The sequence below is a fragment of the Sus scrofa genome, chromosome 13, assembly GCF_054392235.1.
Source record: "Sus scrofa isolate SSC_HxYL_T2T_F1_AM1 chromosome 13, Sscrofa_HxYL_maternal_Yorkshire_Landrace_v2.0, whole genome shotgun sequence".
Lineage (NCBI taxonomy): Eukaryota > Metazoa > Chordata > Mammalia > Artiodactyla > Suidae > Sus > Sus scrofa.
Window position 1 is genome coordinate 103,417,011 of NC_139395.1, and position 18,496 is coordinate 103,435,506.

Consider the following 18,496-nt stretch of genomic DNA (forward strand, 5'->3'; position numbering starts at 1 on the left):
GATGCAATTAAGAATTTTATTTTATTTTAGAAGGACATTTTAGTGCTGATAAAGGTCAAGGACTCCTAGATTTTTTTTTTTTTTTAAGAAGGAATTTTGTTCCAGGTGGTTTTCAGATGTACACTAAATTTACTTTTGTACTACTGCACTTTATCTACTTTGGAAACATTCTGAAGTACATGGTGGATTTAATTCCATTAATCTTTGGAAATATGATGAGTGGTTCAGTTTCTGATTTTCATGATCATCTGTTAGCTGTAAGATATTATTGCCTTATAGGGACATCTGCTGGTAGATAAATAAAGGTCTAGAACAATAAAATACTGTCTTCTCCTCAGTGTTTGCCAGGGCACCACTCTGAGCCTGAAGCCTTCCTCATATGCATCTGCTTCAGATAGTACCTGGCTGCGAAAATTCTAAATATTCTATCATTTCACGGTCCAATTCTTCTCAAGTCACATAAAACTTGCCTTTACCACACATTTGTCTTTTTCCCACAATAGATTCACACATGTATTTAGTTTTTTTTTCCCAGACTGACTGTATATTATCCTGAAAACCTCAGACTTTCTGGAAGTTTATGCCCTTTGGGGCAGGTGGCATGAGAATCGTGATATTTAGTGAACCCACTCTCCACCATAAGCCATCACTTGTTTTGTTACCTGTCTTGAATTTCCAGATCTGCGTGAAACATGCAAGAAAAAAGAAAAGCCACTCTCTTTTCGTTCCTAAGTTGCCGAAACAAAAGTAAAATAAATCCAGTAATGTTATCAATGTCTTAAACTTCCGGCCTTTAATGTTTCACAAGAGGGGGAAAAGTATGTTAATAATTTTATCAGTAAGTTGAAATGCTCCTCTTCCCACTCAGCTATGTCAGGTTTCCTACCAATAATTAGCTGCAGCTAATTAATTACCACCTTTCACTGGAAAAAGGATTACCTGGTGAAAGCAAAGCAACCAGTAGTATTATTTCTACTGAACTTAACCATCACCAGAAGGATGAAATAATTTTTCTTGTGGTGTTTTACTGAACAAGGATCACCTTTATATGCCTTCTTTGGAAAAGCAGAACTGTGTTAAATCATATATTGTAGACTTAAAATTAAATTGCCCATAAAAGTCAATATTACCAAGAGCACAGTGTAGCAGCTTATTCATGCCACTTCTTTAAACTCATTGCACATTAATGTGCTAATGTGATGGAAAATAAAGAATCGTCACGTGCCTTCCCAGTCGTTTTTTCTCTTTTGTTTATATATGTATATTTTTAAAGCAAGTAGAAGATTGTTTCATCAGTTAAGGCATTCCCTGCCAAAAGAAACGACATAATCATTAACTAATTACAACTAAATAATAGCATTGCACATTTTGACAGGTTAACGCACATTCTGTTAAAAGTTGAAAGCTCAAGAAAGAGAATAATAAAGCTACTACTTTCACAAAATCCTCAAATGCCAATATGGGAAATAAACTCTGAGGGCTTTCACCAACCATGTGTCTTTCTTTTTATCTCTTGCTCTTTGTGTGTGAGAAACATTTGAATTTATATTAACATTTTAAAATAATTCGCTAAGTGATCAACTCATTTTTACTGGTTTTAACCAATCATAAATCACAGAACCTACTGACATCCACAGTTTTAACACACTGAAATCATCATTTTGGCTGTTTCCGCCATTTCCAATGAAGCAATAAAATACACACGGTGACTCTCAGATGTGAAAAGAATGAAGAAAACCAAGTCAAGAGAGAAAAAACAGTGTTTTCAAATGTAATCTAGTTCATTCAAAAAGCCAAAAACAAAACACAAAGACATGCCTGAAATGGCACATTACCGATATTGTGTCTGAAGAGCTTAATACCTTAACTGAAAAAAACACTGGGAAAAATTAATGCAAAATTGAATTGTCTACTTTATGATTTCTTACACAATGACTCAAATATTTTTGAGTATATCAGATCTGGTTGTTTGCAATCTCCTCATACAGAGTCTATCAAAATTCTTCTGAAAAGAAAAGAAAAAGAGAAAATAGAAAATCTCTTTCTAAACCCTGTCCTTTAGCAAGCTCATAAAAGGAAATTAAGGAATATGTTCTCCAGTGCTATAGGTGATACAGTCTGTTAAAGCCCACATGATGTGACTACAGAAGGAATCAGTACATGTTAAACAGCATGAATATAGGTAGAGAAGATCAAGTTGTTGTTTTTAATTTACTTATTGTTGCTTGGGAACATTACTTACACTACTCCACTATCATGGAACTTCATATTAGACTTACGAAATTGACCTGTTTGCTATGAAATGAGAAAAGAGAGAGTATACAGCAAAGATTAAGAGGTTTAGCACTACACATTGGAAACCAATCACAATATAATAAAAGTAGTAAGTCATTTAATAGATTGCTTTTTGCAACTTGGGTATGGAGCAATAAAATTTGTTCAATAAATGAGTATACACTTTTCTTGTGAGAGACAAATGGATCATCATTTAGCATACACCAAGAGGGAATTCAAAAGGAAAAAAATGCTAACATCAGAAGGGGGAATGAGATCCACACATTAAAGGATGGTATTAGTATTGCAAACTACAAAAAAAGTACAGAGAATTTAAATTATTTACCTTTCTAGTTCGGCACAAATGTCCTACAGCTAATTATCATGAGATATTGCCTGGAAATTAACCAGTCATGTTGTGTTTCTATCTCCAGATTTACAATTAGTAATGCTATTAATGTGGTTCCTGTACTTAGCGTTACTAATTATATTGCTATGAACTAATGGTGTTAAAAATAGCAATAGCCATCAACTACCAATTAATGCTTAATGAGAGCATATAAACCCTGGCATTGTAATGAATTTCAAAATTATTGTTGCTTGTGTTCCTCTTGTAATCGTGCAAAAATGGGTGTAACCAGTAACCACTGAAGTAGGGCATTGATTGAAAGCATAGTTACATCATTGCAGGAAAATCAAGATATAAATGGCTCCTTGAAAGAATATATATTCCATTTTACCCTTAGTATTCAACCCGCAGGTTTTAGGGAAAAAATTATAAAAAAACAATTGAAATACAACTTGCAAAGATGTTGTTTGAAACCCATGAATAATATAGAAAATATTTTTTAAAATTTTTGGAGAGGAGTTTTTATGGAAGAATCATTCAACAAATCCTCTCCTAGAATTTATATAAGGCAGAATAACTAGAATTTCAGTATGCACCAGAAGACAGATTTAAGAGAGGGATACCCTATATTAGCTAGGATAGGCTAGGTTATGCTGCAGTAACAACCCCTGTCAGTGGCTTAGCATACAAAAGTTTATTTCTTGCTCACATTTTCTATGTCCAGCACAGTCACTTAGGGAGTACCACCCACTACAGTTACTCAGGAACTCAGGCCCAAAGAGATCCCACCCTGTTGTGTACTCCTATTATTTTCAGAGGGAACTTGGACAACTGTGCTTCTCTATTACTTCTAGGCAGAAGTGACTTTTACCACTTATGATGCTATTTCATTGGAGAAAAACCACATGACTAACCTAAGATCAAAGTGATGAAGAATAGTACCCAGGAAAAGAATAACTGAAATATTATATAACTTCATGTGTTTTAGTTCTTTAGCACTGTTTTATTTTATTTTTTATTTTTTTAATAATGATTTTTATTTTTCCATTATAGCTGGTTTACAGTGTTCTGTCAATTTTCTACTGTACAGCAAGGTGACCCAGTTACATATACATTTATACCTTCTTTTTTCTCACATTATCATGCTTGATCATAAGTAACTAGATATAGTTTCCAGTGTGATACAGCCAGATTTCATTGCTTATCCATTACAAAGGCAATAGTTTGCATCTATTAACCCCAAATTCCCAGTCCATTCCACTCCCTTCCCCTTCCCTTTGACAACCACAAGTCTGTTTTCCATGTCCATGATTTTCTTTTCCATGGAAAAGTTCGTTTGCTTTGGCACTATTTTAATGACTAGAGCAAGAAGACTATGTCTATGGAGAACTTCATTGGAGAACTGCCTAGTGATGGGCAGCATTGGTAGAACACTAATATAACTCTTCGAGTCTCTGGAAATACAGTCTTTGATCTTGTCATTAAAAAGTCATTTCCAACAATCAGTTAGTGAGAGTACTTCATTAGTATACAGTGTTGCAGTATATTAAATGCAAATGCACCTTTTCAATTTCAGAAATGTAATTTAATATTTTATCTTGGCATCAGCCTTTTCAACCCTTGGTTCTAATAAAAACCATAGAGTATTTCAAGAATATGAAAGAGCAGAAATTACCATAAAATGGAGTAAGAAAGAGTAATTTAGCCAGTAAAGAGGCTAATGATGTGTGTGTGTGTGTGTGTGTTCTCAAATTAGCACAAAAGTGTGCTTATGGTATCCACACTAACAGTGGCAATGACACACTAAAGAAAACTAAAGATACTAAGAAGACTACAGAACTCAACTACAGTGTTTACAAATCTACACTTTATCACAGGAAAAGAATAAAAATATAGCAATGCTTTTAAAGTAAGGATATGCATCAGAGCCCAAGGTTGCATCACACCAAGGGGTCCTAAGAGACTCATTGTGGACTCCAATTGCCCTCATTCTGTGGAGCGATCCTGGATGCACTTTCTCTTAAATCATAAATCTTCAACACTGGTATAGAACGCTCTAGAAACAGGATCCCAAAATGGATTCTCAGTTGGTTCTTCTATATTCTACTGGTCAGGAAGGCACGTCATTGCTATGTGACCAGCCAAAGAGCAGAACCCACAGGCACCAAAACCAGGTGCAAACCAACTATAGGTACGGGCAAGCTGGTAGAAATTGCCCCCAAACTAGTCTCAGAACCATGGTTATAAACCAATACTATCAATCAGGCCTGTTTCATGCACTGGCTAAGGATCAGTGTCATGAAGGGATATTTCCTATAATATCACCTATAAAGCAGCTCAGCCAATATACCTGACAGAAGTATCCCTCACAGCACAACATTCAAATAGATGTTACAAAAAGCTAAACCTATGAACTTAGAAGGAGAACTGTACTATTAATACATTAATTGGCAATACTGGGGCTTAGAGGTAAGTACACTTCTGGGCCAGGGGCGTATCTGAATTCCCTAAGCTTATTTTCAAACTGCATCCCACCCTAGCTTAGACCCCTCTGAAACTTAACCACTATCATTGCTATGCTGTGACTTAGATATCAAGGAAGATATATTTTAGGCACATTTACTATCCCCTTGTATAACATTATTGTCCCACAATTTAGAAGCTTAAAACAACCAATTATTTGTTAGACTTGCTAAATTTTTGCTTTAGGAATCTGGAAGGAACACAACATAGTAGAGGATCTACTCCACTACGTCTGGGGTCACAGCTGGAATCATCTCAAAGGCTCCTTCACTCACAGGTCTGATGGTAGATGCTGGCTGTCAGCAGGGACCTCAGCTGGGCTCAGCCAGAACACTAGTACCTCCCTGTGTGGTCATTTCTTCACAGAGGGCAGCCTCGGATTTTTTACATGGTACTGTAGGGCTCCAGAGGTAAGTGCCCAAGGACATAGGAAGTAGAAGTACCAGTTTCCTAAAGCCAGGGCTTAGAAACTAGTTTGGACTGAATCCCGCTGTGTGTTATTGCCAAGCAGTCTTGGAGCCCAAATACAGGGGGACAGGACAGGACACAGACCCCACATCTCAGTGGGGCGAGTGTCAAAGATTTTGAGGATTTATATTTTAAAACTAGGATGTCTGCCTACAATAAAAATTTTCAGTATTTAGCCTCCAGTCCAATTTTTTTTCTGTTTCCCTAGATATATAATGTGGAACCAGCAGAGTTGCTTTCTTTGGAAGTTTGTGATTAGAGTTCAGGCAACAGACAGGCACATGGCAGGTTCCACAATAAGTCCTTGAGAAAAGTTGCTGGAAACTTGTGGAACAAACAATGGAAATTCAATTTTAGTATTAATAGCAAACCATAACTAGTGAGAACTAGTTCATTTATTTGTATAAAGTCCTTTTATAGAGAAAGAGCAAGGAAGTTCAATGTTCAATGATCATGATTTGAATTTATGTATCTAACAGAACACAAACGAGTCTCAAATGGATAATATTCATCTTGTGACCACTGATTTTTTAAAAGGAGCCAAAAAGTGTCAGTTACTGTTATAACTGGTTATTATAGGTAAACTGGTTAAATCATAAAAGTTGGTCAAATAAACTGGCTCGAACTTAAGAGTTGTTAAAATAATAAAGACAGAAATGTTTATTTTACGTAGCTATAGCTATCAGTTAAAGCCTTTAAATATATTCTCATATTTTGATGTCACTGAACTTTTCTACAGTCAGGAAAACAGTTATTACAGTTCAAAAGAGAATGATAGCATATATACTGATTCCATCATTGTAAGCTATAACCCTATCTAAATTACTATAAAAGTCCACTTCAACTAAAGAATGTAAAATAATAAATTCTATTGCCTTTATATTTTAAAGTACCTTACTTGTTTGAGTTTCGTCACTTAGGAAATAAATCCAGGAGTTGCTGTCGTGGCTCAGCAGAAAAGAATCTAACCAGTATCCATGAATCCACAGGTTCAGTCCTTGGCCTTGCTCAGTGGGTTGAGGATCCAGGGTTGCCTTAAGCTGTGGTGTAGGTCGCAGACACGGATTGGATCCTTCATTGCTGTAGCTGTGGTGTAGGCTGGTAGCTACAACTCCAATTCGACCCCTAGCCTGGGAACCTCCATATGCCATGGGTATGGCTCTAAAAAGACCAAAAAAAAAGAAAAGTGCTATAAAATTTTTATTAAAGAATGGAACCATTCTTCTTAATGAGAAGATTTTCTATTTAAAAAGTTTATATATATAAATATGCATATACATTTAAAATATACTAAAATGTATTTATTTATTTATTTATTTTTGTTCTACAGCCACACCTGTGGCACAAGGAAGTTCCCAGGCAAGGGAACAGCCAGAGCAAGGCTGGATCCAAGCTGCATGCGACCTACACCGAAGCCTGCAGCAATGCTGGATCCTTAACCCACTGAGGGAGGTCAGGGATTGAATCCACATCCTCATGGATACTATGTCAGATCCTTAATCCAATGAAGCCACAACAGGAACTCTGTAAAATATATAAAATTTAATGTATATGTATATTACAATTGGTATGCTATAATTCCAAATAAATTATATCAAAGTTGACAAAATTACACTAAAATTCACATAGACAAGTAAAAAAACAGACAAATAAAAAATAGTTTTGAAAATGACGAATCTGGGAGGGTGGGTGTTTGAAGTGCCCTACCTGATACCAAAACATACCCTAAAGTTATTGCAATAAACAATAGTTATGAGCACCTACATAACAAAATAAGCCACCAGAACCAAATAGAAAATATCCCCAAGCCGAAAACAATATTTAGGAAAACAATAAACAGCATAGATGGCATTTTGCTTCAGAAGTACTATAATTGTCTGTCCATACAGAACAGAAAAGTTAGAGCCCCTACTTCAAATCATTAAAAAAAACTCCAAATATAATAAAGTTCTACAATTGTAGATTAAAAGTTAGAAAAATATGAAGAAATATTTTTTCAACTTAGAATAAAGAAAAATCTTAAAGCAAAGAGCGAAACCAAAAACTAATAATAGGAAAGAATATATATGACTACATATGAATTTGAAACTGCATACCACAAAAACATAAATAAAAATATCTGAAAGACATATGACTAAATGTTAATAGCTATTAGGTCACAAAAGTGCTTACCAATAGATAGGGAAATGACTCACAAAAGAAAAAATATACATGGACAATGAGCATAAAATAAGATTCCCGACTTCATTAGTAATCAGGAAAATACAGATTTAAATAACACAAAGTATCAATTTTTTTTACCCACTGAATAAATAAAGATTAAAAGAATGATAATTTGCAGTAAGAGTGAGTAGAACTAGTAGGAGTGCGAGTTCATAAAACCTCTTTATAAAATAATATAGGTAGTTCCCATTGTGGCTCAGTGAGTTAAGAATCTGACTAATATCCATGGGGATGTGGGTTCGATCCCTGAACTTGCTCCGTGGGTTAAAGGACCTGGCGTTGCCGTGAACTGTGGTATAGGTGGCAGATGCCACTTAGATCCCGAGTTGCTGTGGCTGTGGCTGTGGCTGGCACCTACAGCTCTGATTTTACCCCTAGCCTAGGAACTTCCATATGCTGCAGGTACAGCCCTAAAAATCAAAATCAAAATCAAAATAGTAATAATAATAATAATAATATAATGTTATAAAAAACATCAAGACACAGACACACATTCATTGACCTGTCAGTTTCACTTACGGGACCGTGTGCTGGAGGAATCACAGTGCGGCCAATGCACAGCGAGATATGGAGACAGGATTTTATTGCAGTTTTGCTTGAGTGACACAAATACTGGAAAATAACAAAAACAAGAGCCATTGTGTCACTTATAGGAGAACGGCTGAATAGCTTCCCGAAGATCCACATTATGGAATATTATGCAGTTATTTGAAAGAAAGTCAGAGTTCTGTATATTGATTTGCAAGAGTATCCATGATATATTAAATAAAAGGCAGTTTCACAGTAATCTCTCTAGCAGGATTGCATATCTATTTAATAAGAGAAGAAGAGAACAGGAAAAAAAACATGAATACAGTTTGTATAAGATTCAAAAACAATGTGCTAGGATCACATGAGAGTTGGTTACACTTCAGGGATGAGATCTGGGGGTTAATAGGACAAGGGATGATTAGCAACTTTTATCTCATTTATTTCCCTAAGCATTCATTGCTTTGTAACTTGAAAAGAAAAGAAAGAAAAAGAAAAAAGAAAAATTCCAAAGAAATAGTGTCTTGAATTCAGCTTTAAAAGCAAGGTTACTTAACACACTATAGTAATTCCACCTTTGCGCAGAGTCTTCTCACCCCAGTTAAAAATTAAAAAAAAAAAAAATCAAAGACTTCCATTTTGCCGCAATAAACCTTTCCCACTGTGTGCCTGGAAATACAAATGCAGCTGAAAATAAGCACTTCTATTGTATGTGCAAAGGACATTTGTGTTCTTGAGAATTAAGGGGAAGCAGATATTTTGGCATGTTGTGTTAATATATGTTCTGAAATTGGACTACCAATTTCCCCCATGTATAAGGCACCTATTATGCAGCCTGGGCTTATTTTGCCTTTGTTTTGTGTTAATACTCTGAGAAAGGCTACTGATACTTTCCTATCTCTTCCCAACTTCAAGAAAGGCAAAAACTAAACAGAAGTTAATAGCCTTGTATGAGGCATGATGTTCCAAAGAAAATAAATAATCAGGAAAGAAAAAGTTCTCACAACTAGAAGGTAATTTCAATGAATGCTACTATAAATAATAAGAGGTGTGTTTCTCCCTCTCTCTCTCTCTTTGTGTGTGTGTGTGTGTGTGTGTGTGTGTGTGTGTGTATGTATAACCTCTTGTGTGTTCTTTCAAGATTGGTTAACAAAGTCTCTCAATTTATTCCATCTTTCTATCCTGTAGGACTCTGGAACAATGTGTGATATCTAGAAATCATGGGGCAAGAAAAATTTGTCTCACCACATTTTATATCTCAAATGAAAAATAATTCATCTAATACTAAACAGATAGTTAAACAAAACAAAAGCATATGATATACACAAATAAAACTGTGTCTTCTCTACACAGAGAGAAACTGTAGGCAGAGGAAGAGTAGACATCTGTCACTGTCAAGTCAGTAAAATTAATTTTACAACTAAGATGTTATTCAGAATATTTAGAACTTGGTGTTTCTGTTGTCTGAAGACAAGAACAGGAGATAGTTGAGTAGTAGGTGAATTATTTAGATCCCAGTTCACTAGTAAAAGTTATTATACTCATTCAGGAGGAGTTACACAGGCCTGAAGCCTTGGCCAGTCAAAGGCAGCTCCTGGAAAACAGACTTTGTTTAACAAATGAATGCAGAAATGACTGAGAAATGTGCTAAGGTTGCTTTGCTCTTGAATCTGGGTGCTGGCAGGGATACTGCTAAAGCCCATGTGCAATTGGTAGGAGTTCTCAGGAGGATATAAACTCTCTGAAAAAGTGAAACAGGAAGGGCTCCTAGCACCTGATGGCTTCCTCACTCCACACAGGTAGTTTCCTGAGGTGCTGACTGTCCCTCTGGGATCTGACAGTTTGCAAAGCAGTTCCTCTCTGGGAGCATGCTGTGTTACTCCTGCTCTACTTGATTTCTGCAAAGATATCTCTGTCTTGTATTATTAAAGAAATTGCATGTCTTTAGGATGCATCTGTTGGTGACCTTCTGTCAATCACACTACTCTTCATTGCGACAATAATGAATTTATGACATGAGATTTTAAGAAAATATAAAGATTGTGGTTTATTTTCTAAGTAGGCTGAACAAATTGTCATTAATTTTTTAAAACGTTTTGTTTTCTAAGGCTAGTAATCAACTGGCAAAATTCCTGTTTTCATGTGCACAAGCCAGTAAAATTAATTGTACAACTAAGATGTTATTCAGAATATTTAGCAGCTAATATGGCTTTGGCATGGACCCTACAGAACAGATGCCATCCATAAACAACTAGTACTGATTGGTAGCATTCAGTTACAAGTCTTATTTCCAACTATCCATGAATAATAAGCATAAAAATAAAAAAATAAAAAATGTGCATTAATAAGTGACTGGGATATAAATGCTTCTCTAGCAGGTTTTTAAATGGTCAAGAGATATTGCTAAAATAAATGATTGTACTAAATTACTTGTCTCTTCCCTCAGAATTTCCAATTCAAATAGAATTGATAATGTATTGGCAGCACCTGGGAGAAATACAGCAGTATTGATGCACTTAAAATTAGGAATTTGAACATTACTAAACTTAATTGTTTATGTGTTTGGTTATTTATTTATATCTCAACTTGTTTTATGTGAACTTTGGAGAGATGGTAAAATCTTTTTGATAAGAACTTCACTGGAGTTCCCATCGTGGTTCAGCGGTTAACAAACCTGACTAGTATCCATGAGGACAGGGGTTCAATCCCTGGCCTTGCTCAATGGTTAAGAATCTGGCATTCCCAAGAGCTGTGGTGTAGGCTGTAGATGCAGCTCAGATCCCAAATTGCTGTGGCTGTGGCGTAGGCCGGCAGCTACAGCTCTGACTGGACCCCTAGACTGGGAACTTCCATATGCCACAGGTGCAGCCCTAAAAAAAAAGACAGAAAAAAAAACTTCACTGACTGATCTTAATAATTCCTGAAAACATTGAGTAAAACATGGAATAACCTGAGATAAGTATAGTTGTGTTTTTCTGATAAATATGCTCTACTAAGTTCTGCATTTATAAATGATATAATTTTCTTTATTATTGTTCATTTAAAACTAGTTCAAATGATGTTGAGTAAAGTTAATAAAACATTTTTACAAATATTTTAAGATTTTCTACCTCTAGTCAAGCCTCGTCCCTTATTTTCATCTATATTATTTTGCTGTACATTTAAGCAAATATCTAGTGAAGTTCTGAGCCCCAAACGATTTTGAATTTAATTTTTCAAAAAAGTAAATAGTATCATTGACTACATTTTTACTTTCATTTGTGTCTTCCCCAAAGATTAAAGTGAAAGAGTCCAGTGTGATCCCTGAACCTATAAAATCCTTGACCTCTTTATGAATCATACAAACACTCATGCTAATTAAAATAATGTATCTTATGTACCATATTTCAAATAATTCCAGAATCACAGAATAGTAGTTTGCGTCTTAAGAGGAAGAGAATTCCTATGCCAGTGTATGCTACAGCTGAGGCAATGCTGGATCCTCTAAACCCATGGTGCCAGGCTGGGGATCTAATCATTCTACTGACAATTCTATTTCTACATTATTTTGTAGTTCATCATAGGACTTGGTATTTTCATTAACTATATATGGGTTTGTGGTCAAATTAAGTCATTAAAATGTGGTGTGTGGTTCTTAAAATATATATGTCTCTCCTTAATTAAAATAAATATTTTTGTGGAAAGTTACATAAGTCATCTACCTTCTTGAATTTTAAGAGACATACAAGATACATCCTATCACACTGAATAACCTTCACATGAAAACTATGTTGAATTTAACCTTTGGATTCAAAGATCTATTCTCATTATAATCCATATGTATAGACATGTCAGCAAATGTTCGTGATCAGAGAGATCCTTATGTATATTACATTCACATTACACATTTACCTTTCAAATAGGTCATGCAGAAAGAAGGGACGATAACATGAATAAATAGACCTATCCATAATAATATAAAATATTCATCTTTGCCAATAGTTCCCACCTCTATCTCACCAAATCTCCCCAAAATTGTTCATAAGCAGCAAAATGGACAGACTCAAAGGTCATGCCTGTGCCTTGCCCAAGCTCTAGAGGAAGTGCTAATGAGCACAAAATTAGCCAAAGGTTGGCAGCAGTTAGAAGCAAGAGAAACAGGGAGCCTGTGGACAGTTCGCAAACTAATCAGCTTCTGAGTAATTGGAATTAGGCCACCATAATTTTAAACTTAGTTACATTCCAGTATGTTATTCTGCTGTGAGCACCTTTGCTAAGTATTGCATAATGTCTACTTCCAATCTTGCCATGCAAAAATGTTCACACACTAAGCCTGAAAAATATTTTAGTGACTTAAACAAAAGCCAATAATGTAAAATTTACAAGAATACTTCTACATCATCTACTTTGTGGCAGAATATATTAAAGGTTCTAAGGATACTAAGATGAAAAAGATAAATTTTCTTTCTTATTTTTCTGGCATTTATATTCTGGTGAAGACCTAAAATAAAAAAGTAACTAAATAAACAAGACCTAAGGAGTTCCTGTCATGGCTCAGCAGAAACAAATCTGACTTGTATCCACAAAGACACAGGTTTGATCCCTGGCCTCAGTGGGTTAAGGATCTGGCATTGTCATGAGCTGTGGTGTAGGTCACAGATGCTGCTCAGATCTGGCATTGCTGTGGCTGTGGGTGTAGGCCAGTGGCTACAGCTCTAATTCAACCCCTAGCCTGGGAATCTCCATATGCCATGGGACATAATAAAATAAAATAAATAAGATCTGAAATAAACAAGTGTTCCCTATCATTGAGCAAATAATTGAAAAGAGTATGGAAACCACATTAAGTTGGCTAAGAAGAAAATGGCAGATTCCTAAACACAGATAATCAACATACACCACACATTCCAGAAAGAGGTTTTATATTTTAACCATTTATCCAGTGCAATATTTTCCCTAAAATGCTTCTGACAAGTTGCCCTTCTCATTGCAACTATTTGCCCCCCACTCTCATCCATCCTCATGTACTAAAAAAAACTTTCTGAAATGTTATTTACATGTGTGGTCACTTTGCTTTGGAATCTATCAAAAAGAATCAACTCCTTAGTGTGCATGGCCTCTGAGACCTTCTATTTCTGGCCCAAAGTCCAGAAACAGGTCTTACTATCCAGCACACACTTTTTGCTTTTCCGATGAGCCTTCTTTTATGTTACATTTTTTGCCACCTTGAGCTCTGTTGCTGACCCATGCCCTCTGTTTATTTCAACTCAGCGCATTTTTGGAAACAGCTTAAATACCACCTGGCTTTCCCTAACATGGTGGTGACACAGCAGAAGGAATTTATGCTCAGGGGTCAAATTCCCAAAAGCTACTTGCCTGATATTCACTTCTCATAAAATGGAATGAGAGAAATCCTACCTCACAGGGATATTATGGAACCAATACTGAGCCCACATGAATCTTTCTTTTTTTTTTTTTTGATTCCTTTTGCTTTACTGATCTAATGCTATGTTTATTATATTTTCTAATAATACTGATATTTATTAATGCTGGCACCCAAGCAACCTGCAAACTCTGTGAGGACATAAGCCATGTTTCTTGCCTCTTTTGTGTTCCCTGATGCAGTTTTAGATATACTGTAAGTGCTCAAGAAGTATAGACTTGAAAATTGGTTAATCACATAGATGTCTATAAAAAAATAAAAAAGGAAAAACTGAAGAACTAATTAATGTTTTGTATATAATACAAAACTGCTTTATCATAAGCATATTGGCTAGACATGAAATCCAGCTATGATAAAACATTAAAAATATAACTGAAATAGAATATTTTACTAGAAATTTTTTAAAAATACTGAACTCATAGATTCAGAGAACAGATTGGCAGTTGCCACAGCAAGGGTTTGGGAGGTGGGCAAAATGGTTGAAGGTGATCAAAAGGTACAAACTTCCAGTTATAAGAAAAATAAATCTTGGGAATATAATGTACAGTATAGTGAATATAGTTAACAATGCTATATTATATATTTGTAAGTTTCTAAGAGATTAGATCTTAAAATTTTTCATCTTAAAAAAATTTTAACTGAGGTGGATGTTAACTAATAGGTTTAATAAACATCAGTTGACATGAATATACTAATCCCATGTTAGATTTTCACATTTAACCACAAGTATACAGAATATTGTTGCTTGAAAATAACTTTTTTTTTGTTTTTTGTGGGGAGAGGTTGTTTGTTTTTGTTTTATAAAGGTTTGTCACAACCTCTACAATCACAACTCAAAAACTAGGTATCAAAGCTGCCTGTTTACACATGTAAACAAACTAAACAAAAAATGATTTTTTCTAAATGTACGGTTTTCAGTTTCTAAAAGGTAGAGAATATGTTTCATGTTAAATAAAATATAAAAACATCCAATGAAAGTCCGTAGTAAGATGGGCCACTGTACCATTCTGCTGGGATGATCCAAATGTGTTTTCCATTTCATATTTAGTAATTAAACACAAAACACTATCTGATGATGCTTTTGGATATTTTATTCCAATAGTGTTTGAGAGAAGCCTGTGGATGAATTTAAAAGGCATGATCAGGGATTCCTGCATAGCATCAAATATTAGTTTATATAATCAGGGGATCTGTTTTGTCTCTAGCTCAAATTAGATATTGCTTGACAAATATTTGTTTATCTGATTATGAGACAAAATTCTACCTCATGCTTGAGTCTTGTATATCACTTAACATACTCAAATTCATGAGAAACGTCCTACATTCAGTGACTTCTTTATCCAAACTCTCATAACATTTCCCGCAAAACTCTTAAGGCCCTGATAATCTTTTGTTTAAAATATTTGTCTACAGAAAATTCAACACAGCTTCTGGTTTGCAAATAATAGGACACAGATTCAAATCCTGACTTTCCCATTTGTCAATTATATTCCTTTGAGGCAGTTACTTAATACCTTTAAAACTTATTTTTATCATTTATAAAACAAAGTTAATAATAACACCTCACAGGATTGTTGGAAGAATTAATAGCCAATATATATCTTTAACCATTAAAGTTAACTCCTTCCTTGTCGCAAAGCTGCAAATCTTAAGGATATGAATAGATGTTATTATTTTTGTATCTGCCCTCATACCTGGCAGATTGTCTGATGTATAATATAGACTTAATAAATATTTGCTGAATAAATGCAAACACATTTGGGAGTTGAATGCAAATATTAAAATAGGCTCATACACTTGCAGGGTTCCATGCAAAAAAAAAAAAAATCAAAAACAAAAAGAAAAACAAAATTCTTTTCAGGATGCCATATTATCCTACGTACTTGGTCAGGATGCAAAGAGAGAAAGAATTAATGAGAAAAGAGGTTCTACTATAACTTTACTTTGGACGTTTGGACAAGCTAATACTGAATTTCAAGCCTACTCATATAAATTTCAAATCTACTTAAATAGATGTGCAAAAACTCTATGCTATTCTAATGAAACAAATAAACAAATAAATAAACAACTTTCAGAATTCATCCAGGATGAAGAAAACAAAATAATTCTTTAAATTATATCAGAATGAAGGACAGAAGGTAAATATAGGCAGTAAACTAAACTATCTTAATTATTTAGATTATAAAAAGTTATCACATGGAGGAGTTATTGAGTTCTCAAGCGTTACTTGAGAAGGGACATATAAGAGAAGATTAAAATTTCCCTGTACTAAAAAGTATAAATCATTTAATACATCATGTTCAAATACTTTAACATTGATTCACTCAATGGAGATTTTTTCTGTTAAGGCATTTTTTATAGACCAATCCATCCAGACAGCAGGCACTAGTCACATATGATTCTTTAAATTTAAGTTTACATTAAATAAAATTCAATACAATTTAAATTTAGTTTCCTAGTCATATAAGCCATATTTCAATTTCCTGAGAGCCATGTGTGGTTACTGGTTACCATACTGGACAGTGAAGAAAACATTTCTACCACTGCAGAAAGTTCTGGAGCATAAGTGCTCTTCTAGACCATCCAGAGATGTCAAAAGAGGTAAGACCAGGTCCTCGTAGCCAAAGAACTGAAGACAGGAGGAGATGAGACATGAACAAAAACCATTTTAATACAAAACAGCTTTAATTTTACAAAACTAAGTGCCCTAAGAATACTGAGGATGGAGTAACCACAGAAGAATTTATGTTAAGATTTGAGCTTAATTTTAAAGACTGAGAAAGATTACATTTTTTTTTTAGTTGCAGAATGTTACATTTCTCATTTTATATAAAGTATAAAATTCTTTGCCCAATGATACTATGAAAATGAAGGTGTGCAATTTTGTTTGACTAAATTTCTTCTTACTTCATAAACACTCTTATGGTTTTGCCAGAAGCATTTAAGGTGAATTTATTTTCAACTTAAGATAGTTGATTCGGTGGTTTCTAAATAAACTATTTGTTGAATTTTTGGGAAATAATGCACTTCTAAATTATTTCAAACTCAAAATTGCTTTGTTGATATTCAACCTAGTTCAAGTTAAAAAAATAAAAGAGTGTAATTTGTGAAAGACAAACTCAATTTAGGATCAGAGCTATAGATTCAGCTTACAAAATTATTTCCTGAGACAAAGCATTTATACCAAAAGTTACAAAAAATATTTTGTGTTTGTTCAGACTAGCCATCTTTTTATATTGTTTTCTTTCCTTATCTTTCTTAGCACATAAGCACAGCTAATACATAAGGCTAAGTGTTTAAAATGACTGAGAAGCTGTTACACTTGCCTGTTTTACTCAGCACTACTGACAAGCTACTACCATGGCATTTACTACCATGGCAAGGGCCTCCTAAGGTGTCCTAGGAAGGTGTAATAACTTACCAACACAAGGTGGTGCTCTGTTCTTATGAAACAGCCTGCCTTTGATTTGGCACTAGGAAGCAAAGGTCAAACAACCCTATTGCCTGACCAGTTTTTTGGAGGGTTTTAGAAACTGTTAATGTTTAATTCTTACTTGAAAACTGCATTGCAGCTACTTAAAAATTATTCTTAGAAAGCTATCCTCATCATAATTCCAACTACTCCAGGAAGATCCAATTTATCTCATTGTACTCAACAGTTCTCATTTTGATGACAGTAGGTGTTGGATCTCTCTGATTGCGTCTTTTCATTTTCTCTGTTTTTGGGTCCTGTTGATAAAATATTTCTTATGCTTTTCTTTGGGTTGTCCCGTGACTACTGTTTCTGTGAAATGATCAGACATTTTTTTCCAAATGAAGTCTTTCAGGTTGGCTTCCAGTTGGTAAGAATGACTCTCCTAGTAATCACTAAATATTTATTTATTTATTTTGCTTCTTACATAAGAATGAACATACGTAAAAGCCATATGATTATATATTTATATATTTGCCCAATGATAAATCTCTCTTGACTTTTCTCTAGGGAAACCCTGACAGCATAATTTGAAAATGTGACTTATACACATTTAGAGTTAACCACATTTAAAAATAATCCTCCTTGTTTCTAGAGAGGGAGCAGGCCATTTAAGAAATTTTTCTACTGAAGAATAATTAGATACGGATTAAAATCTCAGTGTTTCTCTTTACTGCTTCCATAGTTACTGGACTGTGAGATAAGTTTAGGATACAGATACATATCCCAGAAAGAACTAAAGGAATGATTATAACATTGCATAATTTCACATATGCCACATCTGCTACTAAAATGGAATCTGCAACCCTATCCCACCAGGTGTGTGTGTATACACACACACACACACACACACACATTATTTGTCAAGGAAATTTTCCATAACTGCTTTAAATTTCTAGGATTTGATCTCAATTCATATACTTCCATTCTGAATCTTATGAAAACACTTATCTTGTTTACAACTGGTTGATATTTTTCTCAGAAAATCACACTAGGAGAAGTTGCATTTGTCTCAAATGTTTTAAAATTGCAACATAAGTGCATTCAAGAAAACAGATGAGAAAAAGTTCTGTTTGTTCAGAATTGTGTTATATGATCATATCGCTAATGAAAGTTTACTGACGCCATGCCAATGTCAGAAGATCAGCTCTTCAAAGAACATACTGTCTGATTACTATAACATTTCTATATTTGGATTAATTGAAAACGGAAATGTGGATAGCATCAGCATTGAAAT

General features: G+C 34.5%; 1 long non-coding RNA gene across 14 annotated transcripts in view; it reads right to left on the bottom strand.

The window, feature by feature from the left end:
- LOC106505379 (uncharacterized) overlaps positions 1-18,496 on the bottom strand; it is a 916,097-nt gene that overhangs the window by 425,249 nt on the left and 472,352 nt on the right. For 12 of the 14 annotated variants that reach the window (XR_014824119.1, XR_014824126.1, XR_014824121.1 and 9 more), the window contains one exon: positions 8,357-8,449. This is a non-coding gene — a long non-coding RNA (uncharacterized LOC106505379). Of the gene's footprint in view, positions 1-3,605; positions 6,776-8,356; positions 8,450-18,496 lie in introns of those variants that run through there. The other 2 variants (XR_014824133.1, XR_014824134.1) reach the window with 1 other exon arrangement.